The sequence below is a fragment of the Rousettus aegyptiacus genome, unplaced genomic scaffold (genome assembly GCF_014176215.1).
Source record: "Rousettus aegyptiacus isolate mRouAeg1 unplaced genomic scaffold, mRouAeg1.p scaffold_m13_p_6, whole genome shotgun sequence".
Classification (NCBI taxonomy): Eukaryota; Metazoa; Chordata; class Mammalia; order Chiroptera; family Pteropodidae; genus Rousettus; species Rousettus aegyptiacus.
The window spans coordinates 30,393,202-30,408,124 of NW_023416309.1; the positions used below are offsets into that span (position 1 = coordinate 30,393,202).

At 38.7% G+C, this 14,923-nt stretch overlaps 1 protein-coding gene across 2 annotated transcripts in view; it reads right to left on the reverse strand.

Moving 5' to 3' along the window:
- The window catches only part of SGMS1 (sphingomyelin synthase 1), a 256,756-nt gene that overhangs the window by 82,371 nt on the left and 159,462 nt on the right, over nt 1-14,923 (reverse strand). Inside the window, exon 1 of one of the 2 annotated variants that reach the window (XM_036222088.1) lies at nt 6,235-8,104. The exons of the other annotated variant lie outside the window; for it this stretch is intronic. The gene's annotated coding sequence lies outside the window, so the exon portion shown is untranslated. Of the gene's footprint in view, nt 1-6,234; nt 8,105-14,923 lie in introns of those variants that run through there. 2 annotated transcript variants of the gene reach the window in all.

Consider the following 14,923-nt stretch of genomic DNA (forward strand, 5'->3'; position numbering starts at 1 on the left):
GATACTCACTGAATTTTCCAGTCTCATCCATATCTGAGAAATCGAAGTGACTGGGATATACCTAAAGTGGAGAAATCATCTATTGGGTCAAGAATTATGATCACTAGCACCATCTAAAATTGTAATTTGTCTATTATCTCTTTTAGTTTATTATTAACTTGACTTTGGCTTGGCTTGAGTATCAAACTCTTGCCTTCTGACCCTATAAGGTATGCAATTTTGTGTAACCAGTTCAGTGTTCTTGTTAGAATCACTGAATTTTTGTCAATAATACTTAACCAGCAACTCTGGGGCAGCCTGAGACTGTGAGAGTGTGGAACATCACTTTCTGCTTCTGTACAATCAAGAGAGTTGAGTAAGCTTGAAGGTTAGGTTAACGAAGGCTTCCCAGCACTAACAGAGCTTAGTCTGTGTTATAAATTTCTTGGAAGTATGTTTTGATCACCAAGTCATTTCCATTCTACACGCCACTTAGGTGGTGGCTGCTGCGCTTCACCTTGGAGCTGCCACCATTCCAGTGGTGTGAAGCAGCCATGAATTCTCCCTACTGCTCCAAGAGGAGAGCTTTCCAGAAGCCCACAGAGAGGCAAACTGCTCGGGGAAGAGGTACCAACACCTGCTCCATTTGAGGAATCAAGTCACATGTTTATGTGTGATTTAAACAGCTCGGTGCAAATGCAGTAGGGATCTTGAGAAAGAAAATCAAGAGTAATCCCTTTTAAAGAAAATCACTAACTTCAATTCTTTAACCTGAGTAAGAGTCTCTTCCTGAGGCAGAGAACTTTTCATTGTTGGATCTCTCTCACTGCTACCTCTTTGGAAGATGTACAGAGCTGCAAAATGTTCTGCCTTGACAAAGTAGACAGTAGGGGGTTGTACACACTCAGGGACTTTCCATCCAAGCCCTATCACAAAAACATCACACTCTCAAGTTAAATACATTAACTTTGAATTGCTCTGATGGGTATGCTACATGCCACTTGCTATATAGGTTACCACAGCAACAGGAAAAGTACGATTCATGCATGATCTCCAGACTCTCAGTTCCACAGCTAATAAATGAGTGGAGGAAAGAGTGATCACATGAAAGCTTTGCTTCATCTTCTGGGGCGAGGCTGCGAGGGTACAGGAACTCACTAAGACTGCAAAGTTGACACATCTGCACATACATTGGCTGGGTGTGTTGCTTACTTATGTCTTAAGGCATTGGAAAATATATTAAGAGACCATAACATTAAGCACAGGATGAAAAAATAAAGCAAATTACACTGCTTAAGAACAAACATTACAAGGTTTTATAGTGGAGCAATTCGCAAACATAGAGGTTATATTCTTGTCCAGTTCCATACTAATATAAAGTAGATGACTCTTATTTTCCATGCAACTCATTCCCCTTCCAATAGGTACCTCTCAGCCTAGCGCATATTATGGTCCTTCCCTACAAAGCCAAAGTTAAACTTCCAAAGACATTTACCTCTCCTAAATTCTAAAGACAAGAAGCCTGTTTGTTTTTCATCTTTTGACTAGTAACAAATCTAATTTCTTTAGTCATCCTCTTTCCAAATCTTTCATTTTAATAAGCACTTCTCAATCTCATTACCAAAAACAACAACAACAACAACAACAATTCAATTTAAAAAACAATATTTTACAACTATGTGCAAGGACTGTGCTACAAGATTTATATACATACTGTGTTTATTTTTCCAAGCTCTGTGAATTAGGGATTAGGTTTTCATGGATAAAGAAACTTGCCCCAAATCACATGAGCAAGTTAAATCAGTAGGGCTGAGATTCAAGCACAGGATCATCCTACTCTCGGGAACGGAACAAATGAGATTTTACTGTGCTGCTGCTGATAAAATGTACATACTGTGTACATCTGCAGACTTCAAAACACATTAATTCTCAAAAGCCTTTCAAAATATACTCTTAAAGTGACTTTGTGGTATTGCAAAAGCAAAGATTGGTATTCACATTTCACAAACAGAAAACCATATCGAAGAGTTAGGCCGGGGTTTCTGAACCTCAGCACTATTGACATCTGGACAGGATAATTCTTTGTCGTAGGGGCTATCCTATGTACTGTAGGATGTTAGCAGCGGCCCTGGCCTCTACCCACTAAATGTCAGTAGCACACCTCCCTACCCCAATTGTGTCAATCAAAAATGTATGGACATTGCCAAATGTCCCCTGAAGAGTAAAATCATACCCTATGGAGAACCACTGAGCTAAGTTAATTGCCTAAGATCACATAACTAGTTAAAGACTGAACTTTTATTAGGAAAGAACTCTTCTAAATCCCAGTTTAGTGGAGATTCCTATTATACCACGCTACATCTCCTTAAGAGAAAGCACTTGTTAGGGTGGGTGAAATGTACAGAATTCAGAATGTGACCTGCGCTATTTCATTTCACTTTGTGAGTACTGTCTCTAAGCTTTTACACTAAGGTATACATCTCCAGTGTCTTCAACTACTGTTCAAACAGTTTTTAGACCCTCTCCAAAAATATGATTACTCCATTCTGGACACACATTTAAACACAAACCCCGAAATGTGCACAAAATTGCCCATCAAGAAGTAAAAGCAGGAGCAAAGACAAAAGACTAACATCTAACACATACAATTTACAGTCAAGCTCTGTTTTTAAGCACTTAACATGGGTTAGGTTATTTAATCCTTCAACATATTCAACAGCTTATGAGGTGGTATGAAGAGTTGGAGGCACAAAGCACTCAAATAATGTGCCCAAGGTCAGCTCCAAAGTCCCTGTTCTTAACCACTGTGTACAGTGCTTCAAAGAACTATGAGGTTATCACCTTCTTGGTTCTAAATACTCTTATCTCTACTAATGTGTGAGGTTTTTTCCCCAGCTGCATCAAATGCCGTTATCAATGCAGCTTGCTCAAGTCTGACATCATCCTACTGATCATCCCTCACTGGGTATGAAAAGATGCAAACCAACTTATCTAATGCTGTCCAACCCACTTCTGTTCAACTTGAGTAAAGAACACAAAGCACTTTGTTAAATGTTTTGCTGAGGCAGACATGCCATGTCTATAGTAATGTTGATATACCTGTCCAGTAACTTTCAAAAAAAGAAATGAGGTCAATTGGAGATGAGTGATGCTAGATACTGATCAGCACCAAATTTTCTAAATGATCACTATCCATCTTTTCAAAAATATGATTTACAATTCTGCTAGACGTAAACTCTGAATCTAAAGTTTCTGGAATTTGCCATCTCTCTAGTTTTGAAAATTAGGCACACTTCCTCCTCTCCAAGATTTCCACAAGATTATCCCCAAGTGGTTTTATCATCACACTGGCATGTTCTTTCAACATCCTCAAGAACTTAAGGCACTCTCAAAGCAGCTAGGATTTAGAGAGGTTTAAGGAGGCCACAGCATCTCTGCTTTGCCCAGGAAGGTCGGTGGGTGGGTGTTCTGTGTCAAATAGATGGCGAGAATGGTAAGGTGGGGATGTGAGCAATACCTGACCCTGGAATAGATGCTGTAGCCCATGGTCTTCAAAGAAGGTGGCATTGTTCTATTTTATTATGACCCACCCCTTACCCCCAACAGATGATCCAGCAGATGGACTCTCAGAACTGACTGCCTCTGTTGGGACACGTGGAGACTCTTCCACTTCCATCTAACAAGAAAAGCTTTAGCGCCCACAGAGTGTGCCTTTCACGACCTCAGCATTCTAAACAAGCAGGTTCAACACTAACCGAGGTGCTAACAAAAACTTAAAATCCTTTTACACAGCACAGGAAATACTGCAGGTGTGCATTCACACACAGAGAATTCAACTACTGGAAGTCCATGGACCAAGCGGCTTGATTTAACAATTAGAGAATGCCTGAGTTGCACTTTTCAAGCAGCAAGAAGAATATGCACATCCAGAACTAAGAGAGCTTTGGGGAAAAAAAAGGAGGATAAAGTCACCCCAAATCAGCAACTATGAGGCAGCCATGTATATTGACAGACTCATCAAGAACAGGGCTTACATAGTTAATATTTGAAAACCATAAGCTTCCAGAGTAAATGCATTATTCCTTGAACTTTGATATTTTGGCACTGGGGCAATGAGGAGCTTTTAAAATCACTTAAAAATCTGCTTTGAACCAAGAACCTCCTCTGGATTATTTTACACAGAAAAATCAACACTACTTTGTTAGAAGCAATTGGAGCCACATGGGAAATATTACAAACCTTAAATGCTAACATCTAGTGTAAATTAAATTAACTAGCTGTGAAATTTGGAGATTATGTAACCTTGCTGAGGGTGTTTCTTCAACTATAAAACAGAGATAATAATACCTCCACTTTTCAGCATTATTGTGAAAATTAAACGAAGTAGTGGGTATAAAGCATCTCAGAACCTGCTAAAAGGAGGCTCTTAAATGTTGCGTTCTCTTACAATTATTAGGGTGAAACTTGAATCAAAATCCAAATTTAAATATGCCTTTAGATTTTAGACATCTTAGAGATGTAATAGTTTCCCATTCTTACCACATGAGGGGGCTTTCCAACTACCCCAGTGGACTTAAGGCCATTTCTCTCAACAACATTGGGTGTTTCTCAAAAAAAAAGGGGGGAGGGGAAATTCCAAGTTGTTACCTATCACAGAGGCACCTAAACAATTAAACTCAGAGCACCTGAACTTAACAATTAGCCTACAAGCTTGGAAACGGTGTTGCTAGTTCAAAACGTAACTAATTAAATAGTCTAACAAATTATTTTAATTATTCCATTTAGAAGTGATTTCTTTCTAGAGAAGTTTTCTTCACAGACCTAAAAAAGTTAGCTGCAAAGAATTTTACTCTTTGTTAAGAGTCTGTCTACTATATTAGTCTATATCTTCGGAAATGAAGAAAGTATGATACTGTTCATAAGTTCGTAACTCAGATATTTGTTACTTCCAAAGTCGGTTTAATTTTCCTATCATCCTTTACGCTACCAACATCTTCAGGCTGACTTTCCAGAACAGTGTTTCTGATGGTGATATGTGTCTGTTGCACTGTGTATGTCTTTGTCTTTAGTAAAACTGCAACAATCACCAGATTCTGCTTCTCTTATTCCCCACCTCCCCCAGCCTCTTGCAAGAAAATAATTTACTTGCACCATACAAATCTCTATGCACTCCTGCCTAATTTCTTACACAAAAAACAGATTTTTGAAAAGAAGCTCACTGACTTCTACATAAATTTAAGTGATAACTCAATAGGCTTAAGAGTGGAATGGGAATAGACCTGAGCTGTCCTGGTTCTCATGGTGGTACAACTTAACGAAACAACTACAGATAGCAAACACAAATAGGAAAAAATAAAACTAAAAAAGCAAGTGCTGTGCATTCTTCTCAGTGTATTTATTATTTCCACAAATTCCACAAGAGCAATTATCCGACCGCAATAAATAGAAAGCATGGCTGTGGAGAAAATGCTCATTCCAAAACATGGGGAGCACGTGCTTCCTTCTGGCACTGAGCACACATCTCACTCCTAACCAGCCAAAGAAATTGGCTAAAGCTGGGGTCCCCAACCCTCCAGCCCAGACTGGTACGGGTCTGTGGCCTGTTAGGAACTGGGTGGCATGGCAGGTGAGCAGCAGGAGAGCAAGCAAAGCTTCACCTGTGTTTGCAGCTGGTCCCAGCACTAGCGTCACCGCCTCAGCTCCACCTCAGATCATCAGGCATTAGATTTTCATAAGAGCAAAGGTCCCTGGTGCCAAAAAGGTTGGGGTCCACTGGACTAAAGAATCTTTTGTTTTGTACAGGGACTGGAGTTTGAGAAAGCGCGTATTTCCCTAAAACTTAGTAACAAACAGTAAATACAATCCCACTCCCTCAAAAACCTCCATTAGCAGAGCTTATAACCCCAAACTGAAACCACCGCCTGATCCTTGGCTCTCAAAAGCACCCCCCAAAATTTAGAGCGTTTGTTGATGTAGCTTCCCTATATCCTGACCCACTGTTTCAGCAACTACACTGTCAGCATGCTCAGGTGTAAACAGCTCCTGCCCATTTTATCACCAAAGCGAGATCCAGTACAAACTATGATTCCCTTTACTTCGCCCTGGTAGAGCGAATAGCGACGACTGCACTTGTTTAAGGCAAGAAAGGCTGTTTCACTTCCCTTTTAACCAGGTCTCACCGTCTGTCAGTGCTACAAAGCCTGCCCCAGACATCATTGTAATGAACCGCTGCATCCCAGACGGAGCAACACTTACGGTCTCTCCGCGCCAGTCAGTCTCCGGGAAAGTTCCTGGGGCACTAAGTTTGCGCGCGGCCTCAGCGCGCCCAGGGTGCGTGCTGCCTGTCCCCGCACGAGAGGCGATGCGAAGGCGGTCGCGGTCGGCGGCCCGCGAGCGGCCCCCCGGCCTCTGCTCCCCGGGCGCGCCCGCGCCTCTGCGGTTCCCGGCCGCCCCTCTCCTGCGGGCTGTGGGGCCGGGTGCAAGGACAGCGGTGCTCGACAGCCCAGCGCCTGGCGGGCGGGTTCTCTCCGGGGGGACAACTGTGAGCTGAGACGCGGAGCCCAACCCCAAAGGCTCCAGCAGGAAGACCGCGAGTGTAGCTGGACAGCAGAGGTTTTTGGAATGCAGGGTGTGGCCCTCTAACAGCAAAAAAGAAATGAGTCAGCCAGTGCAATCCTAACCAATAAGCATGTTCACTGTCGGTTAAGGCGGAACTTTCCTTTCTTGATTTATAGCAGGCTTAGGAGCCTTTTATTTTTGTTTTGTTTTGTTTTGTTTTGTTTTTTTAAACTTCAGCCTTTAACAACTTCAAGACAATGGTATATGGCCTCTGAAAAACACTTAAAAAGCAAGGATTAATCTTGTTATGATAAATGCTTGAACAATGGATGTACGTTAATTTCTATTCTTTAGTAGAAAAGTTCCTGAGTTAGGGAGCGATCCTGTATATAATGATGGGATCAGTTGTCAAAGCCGATTTGGATCAGATCTCTGACACTGTATATGGCCTAGGGCAGGTTAAAAATATGCAGTGAGGTGGATAAAATGCTCACCTAATAGAGTTTGTTATGTAGTAATACATGCAAAGCATTTGGTACAGTGCTTGACAAAGAGTAGGCACTTAAATAATGCTAAGTCTTGTCCCTCTGAGTTCTTCTGTACCAGAATCTCCAAAACTGTGGACAAACTGGCCCATAGTTTTTCTATTATCCTTTTCAATGTTAAAATATCCCATGAATTTTAGAGCTGAAATAGCTCTTTGGTATTGAACGGTTTGAGTCCCTTATTTAAGTAGTAAACAAACAAACAAACAAACCCTGAAGGTTTTGGTTTAAGATAATTGGATTTTGATGTTCTTATTATACAACAGGAACTTTATTAGTAGCAGAGCAAAGTGCTCAAAATTGAAATGATTTCATTTATGTCACAATTAAACCAACTTTTAAAAAAGCAAGAATTTTGGAAATACTCATTATATCTGGGACATCATGCCCTCAACATTATTTTGGAATAAAAATATTTAAAAGTCACTTTAAGTAATTGGGAATTGGCAAATTACAGACCATACAATTGCTAGGTCCTGAGGTATAGTTAAGAAATAAGGTGATTACCAGGGAGTGTAGGGAGTTTTTAAAGAGGAAGAATTTTTTAATTTACTAATAAAACCTTCTTGACTTTGGAGAAGATCTCCTGAGTTCAACTTTCTCATACTTGTTTAGAACCAGTCATTCTATAGGCCAAGACTTCTTCAAAATACTCAATAGCCAAAGATAAGATCTACCATGAAATCAAGGGCCTTTTCTAAAATGCTATTCTTTTCTCCAAACCAGCTCTGGAAGAAAGAACTCTACTAGGAATCAGGAGCTCCTGTCCTAACACCGGCTCTGCCAATTAAGTGACCAGGTGTGTGGAGCTAAATGAAATGCTTCATGTCTCTCTGAAGATCTCTAAGAGTTCTTCTACTTGGAAGACCAAGTTATGGTCAAAAAGGGCAGATGCTAAGGTACAGCATAAGTAATATAGTCAAAATCATAATAACTGTATGGTGCCAGATGGGTACTAGACTTATCGGGGTGACCACTTCATTAGGTATATAAATGTCTAATCACTATATTATATACCTGGAAATAATATAGAATGTCAACTATAACTGAAAATAATTTTAAAGAAAATAATCTAAAATAAATATTTTAAAAATAAGATTTAAAAAAGAAGGCAACTTTGAGTGATGAACAAAGAATACAATATACAAATGATATTTTACAGAATTGTGTACTTGAAATCTATATAATTTTATCAACCATTGTCACTCCAATAAATTTAATTTTAAAAAGCAGATGCAAGATAAGCCTATCATCTAACATTTATTCTTAGCAATAGGCATAAAGTTGGTCTTATCTCCTAGACGATGAAGCCAATAAAAAATCTCTCCGGCTCTCACATACCTCACAAAGGTAATCTTATTGTCCTGGATACTTTAAGTTAAATTCTAGAATCATCTGAGCTCCGTCCCTCTCTTGACAATTCGCAATCAACAAGTATGATGACAGCTTCCTAGTGACTTTCATATCTGTACCATTTTTCTCATTCCTGGTCCATCCCTTCATGCCAGGGTCACTGAGGTTGTGTCTCCTAACTGCTATTCTAGTTGCCAGATGCCTCACTCTGTGCTCCCGAGACATCATCGCCATCACATGATAAATATCAAAGTCCAGCATGCCATCATGTCATGAACCTTTTCTCTTTCTAGCAGTTAAAACAACTATAGTTTTACAGTAGAGATCAAAAGGAACACATCTGCTTCGTAGATAACTTTCCTCAAACATTCATGTGAACGAATATGTATTTTTAAGCACATCAATTTTCTGCTTATGAAATGATTACAATCAATTATTTTGGCCAAACTGACAATATGTTGGCTGTTACACCAAGAACAGCAGCTGTTTTATATGAGTATACATACATATATAAAACCTATGTGCCTATGAGCAACTCAGTAAACTTCATAATACTGCAGTCTGAAAAATGCAGACATATATAGATACACTGAGATACATGAAAGAGAAAGAGAAAGCTAGCACATACAGGAGAGACAATCTAGTTTCTAGTGTGTAGGATCCAGTCAAGCTTAAAATTCAGAGTGAGTGCTCCGTTCAGGAAGAAGGAAGGCTTCATAAAGATGTTCACCTGCAATCATAACTCAAAGCACTTATGAGATGTTTACAATAATCCTTATGTATTAGAAATAAAAATACAATTACCAACCTTGTTAGAACATTCTCATAATAGAAAAAGGGTAGCTGTTTCTAGGACGTCTTTGTTGCCTAGAGTTAAAATGCAAAGTACAAAGATTGACATTCTAGGTTTTAAAAAGTGACCATTAGCCTGTGGGCCCAACATCATGATGCTCAGTCATTTAAAAGCTGGCCTCCACCTCTCCAAGCCCCATCTTTCACTAAAAAAACCCTCGGCCAAATAACCCACCTGGTCCACTTGTTGTTCCCCTAAAGCAGTGGGCACATTATCACCCACCTCCACACCTGGGCCCACACCATGCCCTCTGACTAATGACCTTCCCTTACTCTCACTAGTTATCACCTTCCAGACCTACTGGCACCCTTGCTTTTCCTGGATCCCTCCTCAATGGCTGAAGCCCCGGGGAATTCTCCTGTCCTCCAAATGCCTACAGACCTTATTCTTTATACCACCATCTCAAAATTGACTTACGGAACTTTAGTGTCTTCCTTCTTTTTGAGATCCCTTATTTTTCTTTCTCACTAGATGACAAAAGTCCTTCTGAGGCAGAGACTGTGTGTCAGAGGCCTTGTATCGCCCAGGACCTAGTAGTAGATTCTGAATAAATAGTCATTGTTGATACAATGATGCTTACGTTATATAACAGCCACAAAGGAGAAAGGAAAACTTTCCTTCTGGCTGCCGACACATCAAGAATAAACAAATATTATAGCTGTTCAAACCAGTTGGCAAGCAGAACGCAAACGGCAGACGCGTTTCTTTGCTCTTTGCGACAACGTTCCAACAATACAGAATGCTACTATTGAGAAAGAAAATCTGATACTTCCTAAAGGGAAGTCGAGTTTACAACAGTGTTGTCACATAAAATCTCAATTCCCCAAACAATAACCCACTGAAGAGGAAAGAGGTATTAAGTCATTCTATCTTCCTTTTCAAGTAAAGAACACAAATGTATGTATTTAATAATCATGCCAAAGTGCAAAACCATCCGCAAATAGAAACAGTTCTCTCAATGCACATGGTACAGCCACAAACTGAGTATATGGTATAGCTACCTGTTTACCTACAAGTGCTCCTAACCATAAATGGTAGCAAAGGGCAGTTCTTCAAGGCAACTCTAATAACTAGAACCATCTCAAATATCCATTTGTTTATATGGTTTAATATCAAAAGTTATATGACATTTGCATTAGAGCAAGACTGTCAAAAGAGTCGTTATACACACACACACACAGTCACTAGTGTCCTTTGATTAGTTCTGACACGTTTCTGCTTTTATGAGATGAGAATAATGCTACCACTGTTCTCAAAAAGCTATGTCATGTATCAGCCACCCTACTATGCAATTATATTTATTATAATTGCGCATGACAAAGACACTGACTTCTAAAATATTCCAAGTATAAACAACCAAATGAATTAGTCAGCACTCTTCAACATGCGGGTAACATAAATGGCACTTGGAGCAAGGTGGGATGTATTAACCCTAAATAACCTACAACACAAAAGTAACAGGTGGGCTTTAGAATCAGCTCAAAATGAACACCAGGACAAGATGGAATGTTTGCTTCTACAGTTTGGCTTTGTTCTCCTTTCCTGAAATCTGCCTTCTTCCACTTAACTCCCAGCTCTGCCACTAAGAGGGACTATTCCATAGTTGTAATTTTAAAAATTCTCAAGGAAGACTCACAATGGTCTAGTTTGGGGCACCAGGCATCCACCCCAGTGGCCAAGGTCCCATGTTTGGCCAATCTACTCTAGAACTACCTAGTTGAATAGTCAGGAAGAATAGAGTTCTCCAGAAGGTGAGTTTACTTACCAGAAGTGGGAAGGAAGGCTCATTTGTCTGCCCAAAAAGTACCACCACCTATCAAGAAATTCTACTTTATGTCTGATGTAAAAGCTTATCTAAGCAGTCCTTAACTTGGTGATAAATTACATTCTAAAAGTTCACTTTCAGAGTCTGAAGTTAATGAACTCTTATGTGGCACTAGAAATGTATTTCGCAAGAGACAAAATGTAGAGAGTGACTACTCTGGCCATTCTTTAAAGGTCTCTTTAACTTGTGATTTATCGGAAGTATATGTTAATTATATTTCTAATACTATAACTCAAATCTCATTCATAACATTATTCCTCTGGGAAAATGTATTTGAAATTTTACCTAGAACAAGAAAAGATGCTACACAATTTAATTCACGGAGCTTCCATTGTTAACAGATTTTTTACATCTAATCTGTACATAAAACGGCAGGGCAGGTATTAATGACTGCACTGAACCCATAAGGAAACTGAGAGTCAAGAAGGTTTTGATGCCCAAGGTCAATTGTCAAGATGAGTCAAAGCCAGCTTCAAAGCCATGTGTGGAGACTACTATGTGTGATACAGCAGCCAGATTGAGCAGACTGAGAGCTAATGTTTCAGATTCTATGTAATTATCAGGATTTCCTTGCAAAAAAGAGAAGGGACCAGTGGACAGTCACAGTCAATAGCCAGACATTGACGTTGGTATTTCTCTGTAGCAGAAAAAAAGAAAATATTTCTCTGGGTAAGCCTTAAACTATACTGATACTTACTTGCACTTAAATAAAGATCATCCAAACCTCAAGGGATTATAAATAGTATCTTCATAAAAATATATCTTTTGCACTGTTGAAAAAGGAGGGCACTATCTATTAAAACATCTAAGGTGTTTTAAGAAGAAATTAAAATTGCAGCAATAACTGACTAATGTGACTCAGTTCTGCCAATATAAATGCAATGAATGCATTTAGCATCATTAACTGTATTTTACACTAAAAAAAATCCTTTTTAGTTATGCACTATTTAATAATACAAGAGAATATATTTAACATATTTGTAGGGAAAATAATATTAATATCAACAATTAATATTATTGTTGAACCCACCGCCTAACCTAAAAAGCAAACCACTGCCGATAAACCATGGCAGCTCCCTGAGTACTACTTCCTGTCTGACTGAGTCTGATGACCAATTCTTTCTGTGTGTGTCAGACCAAAAAAATGTCAGTCCTTGGTCCAAGATGAAACTTTAATAATAAATTATTCCAGTGTTTTGTGAAATCAAAGTGGAGAGATGTTTAGAAGTAACAAAATAGAAAATAGCTGAATTTATTCACAAAGGAAAGGAACAGCTAATTCCATGTTGTCGTAACCCAGAAACTACTAGTCAGATCTCTAGGAGCTTTTGGTTTCTCTCATGGTCCATAGGACTAGTCACTAGGAACATAAAATGAAGTTAGATCTCCTTAATATTTCTGAGATTATTAGACACATGACCTGATACAAGACAGGCCCACTTGAAATTATTCCAAATTGAAATAAGGTATTACTAAGCCAAGACAAACCGGTTCTCCCATGAAGAACCTTAAACACCATAAAAAGGAAAAGGAAAGGAGCATGTTGACTAATAACTATGAACTCCACTTCATATATCATGAAAAAAAAGAACCAAGAACTCGCAGAAGGAAAAAAAATCAAAGAAACCAGTCAATAATTTACTAAGAGCTTAATTTTATTATAATAGCATGGTAGCAATTTATATTATGGGGATAAAATTTAAGGTAAGTCATCTGTGAAGTTAGAGTTTACGATATATATCAAAAGAAAAGACATATACACTAACCTAGCAAATGAGTCAGAATAAATTATTTCACTAAAAATACAAATTGAGAATAAAGAAATCTAACACATATTACAAATTAAATGACACAGTAAATACATGCTAAGGAAGAGAGAGAAAAGGAAAGATAAGCTTAACTAACAGAAAGCAATGACACTTAAAGAACATCTTAAGGATGGCATATAACAAAGTAAGGACACCTACATGAACACAGCTCACCAATGATCAAAATGACATTCCCTCTAGCACTCAATTGTCTGCCTTGTTTTACAGCTACTGGAATATACAGCATCCAACCACATTATACTTCAAGATTCTTGAAAGCTGGATCCAGGGGCTTACATTATTTTAAACCTCCAGACATCCAGACCTTGTTATGGGACATGTTCTATAAATCTTTGAATTAAAAAAAAAAAAAAGTCAACATGATAAACCCTGAAAACCTTACGTGAGAACCTCTGATGAAGGTTCACCTCTCCAATGAGAGAGACTGCAGTGCAACTTCTGTAATATATGAGTTCGAGCTAAATTATGATGCAGTAACAAATAAAACCAACATTTTGGAGGCTACCAACTTTAGAGAAAGGTTTATTTCTGGCTCCTGTTTGGGTCCTTGTAGGTGAGCTATGCTGGCTTCTATATCCTCTTCACCCTGGGACGAAGGCAGAACGAGCACCCCTAACTAGGACATACTTGTCTCATGGCAAAGAGAAAAAAGAGATGGTAGAACCAGGCCATGTCTATTGAAGCTTCTCCTCAGAAATGGCATGTGTCATTGTTGTTCACATTTCATTAGCCAAACTAAGTCCTATGGCCAAGGCGGCATTAAGGGTAAACCCTCAGTGGGGTGAGAAAGCATAAACTTTACACAGGGATGGAAGATTGACAAGAAGAAATAATAAATGTTTGACAATAATATAATCTACTGCAAAGGGAATAGAAAATGGCTACAGAAATTCTTTCTTCTCTTCGGTAATGATAAAAGAAAGTGTCCTACTATAAAAAGCAGTTCCTCTGTTTCTATGGTACTTTATGCTGTTTTCATAATCTTGTAAATGTTGTCTTATTGTATCCTCACAATCCATCCAATGAAGTCCCAGGACCTGCCCAAGGCCCAGCAGCACCTGAACTAGAACAACTCCAAGTGTGTTGCTCTCTCCTTTGAGGCCTCCCTTTCACTTGCAAAATGGAGATAATCCAAGATCCTTCCTAAGGAGGTTTTTGAGAAGTTAGGTACAATGATGTACACACAAGCACTCAGTAACTATAAGGGCGTATTATTAAATTGTGATACTTGTCCTCTAACCCATCTTCTCTAAATTATCTTTATATTTTAAGCATAAATAATTAGTTTAAGAGTAGAAAATACATTTACTAATGTTGTTTCCTTCTCTTCTCTTACAGTTTTTCTATAGACATACTCTCCCTGACTTCTATTACCTGTTCACTCTCTGGTTGATTTATTAAGAGTCTCAAAAAGTTTTGGAAAGCAGAACTATTAATAATATTTATTTCTCCTCAAAATAAGGGACATTAAGGAAAATTAAAAATATTCAGAATCTTCATTTGAAGTATGATATAGATTCCAATTCAGCTCCCAACGGAGAATGAATAAAGAGTTTAGCATCAAAGCTCTTCTTCCACCTCCACCAGCCCTAGCAAGCACTACTCCTTTTTCTCTTTGCAGTCTATTAAACTACAATTCTAGCCTTTCCCCAGAATGGGATAGTCCTTCTCCAAATCTGACCCGTTGTTCAAACTGCTTCTTCTACCTAGAGTGTTCCCTAAGCACTGCCCCAAATCTATTCAAATATTCTGCACAAATTATTCAATATGTGTACTTCAATTTATGTGTAAAGATGTTCGTCATAGTGCACTTTATAAGAATGAAAAGTTGAGAACAACCAAACTCCCACTAACAGGGATCTGGTCAAATACATTATGAGCCACATATACATGGAATGTTATATAACAATACCAAAAATGATGCAGATATATATTTATTGATGTATCATGATCTTCGTATACTTCAATCAAATCATGTTTC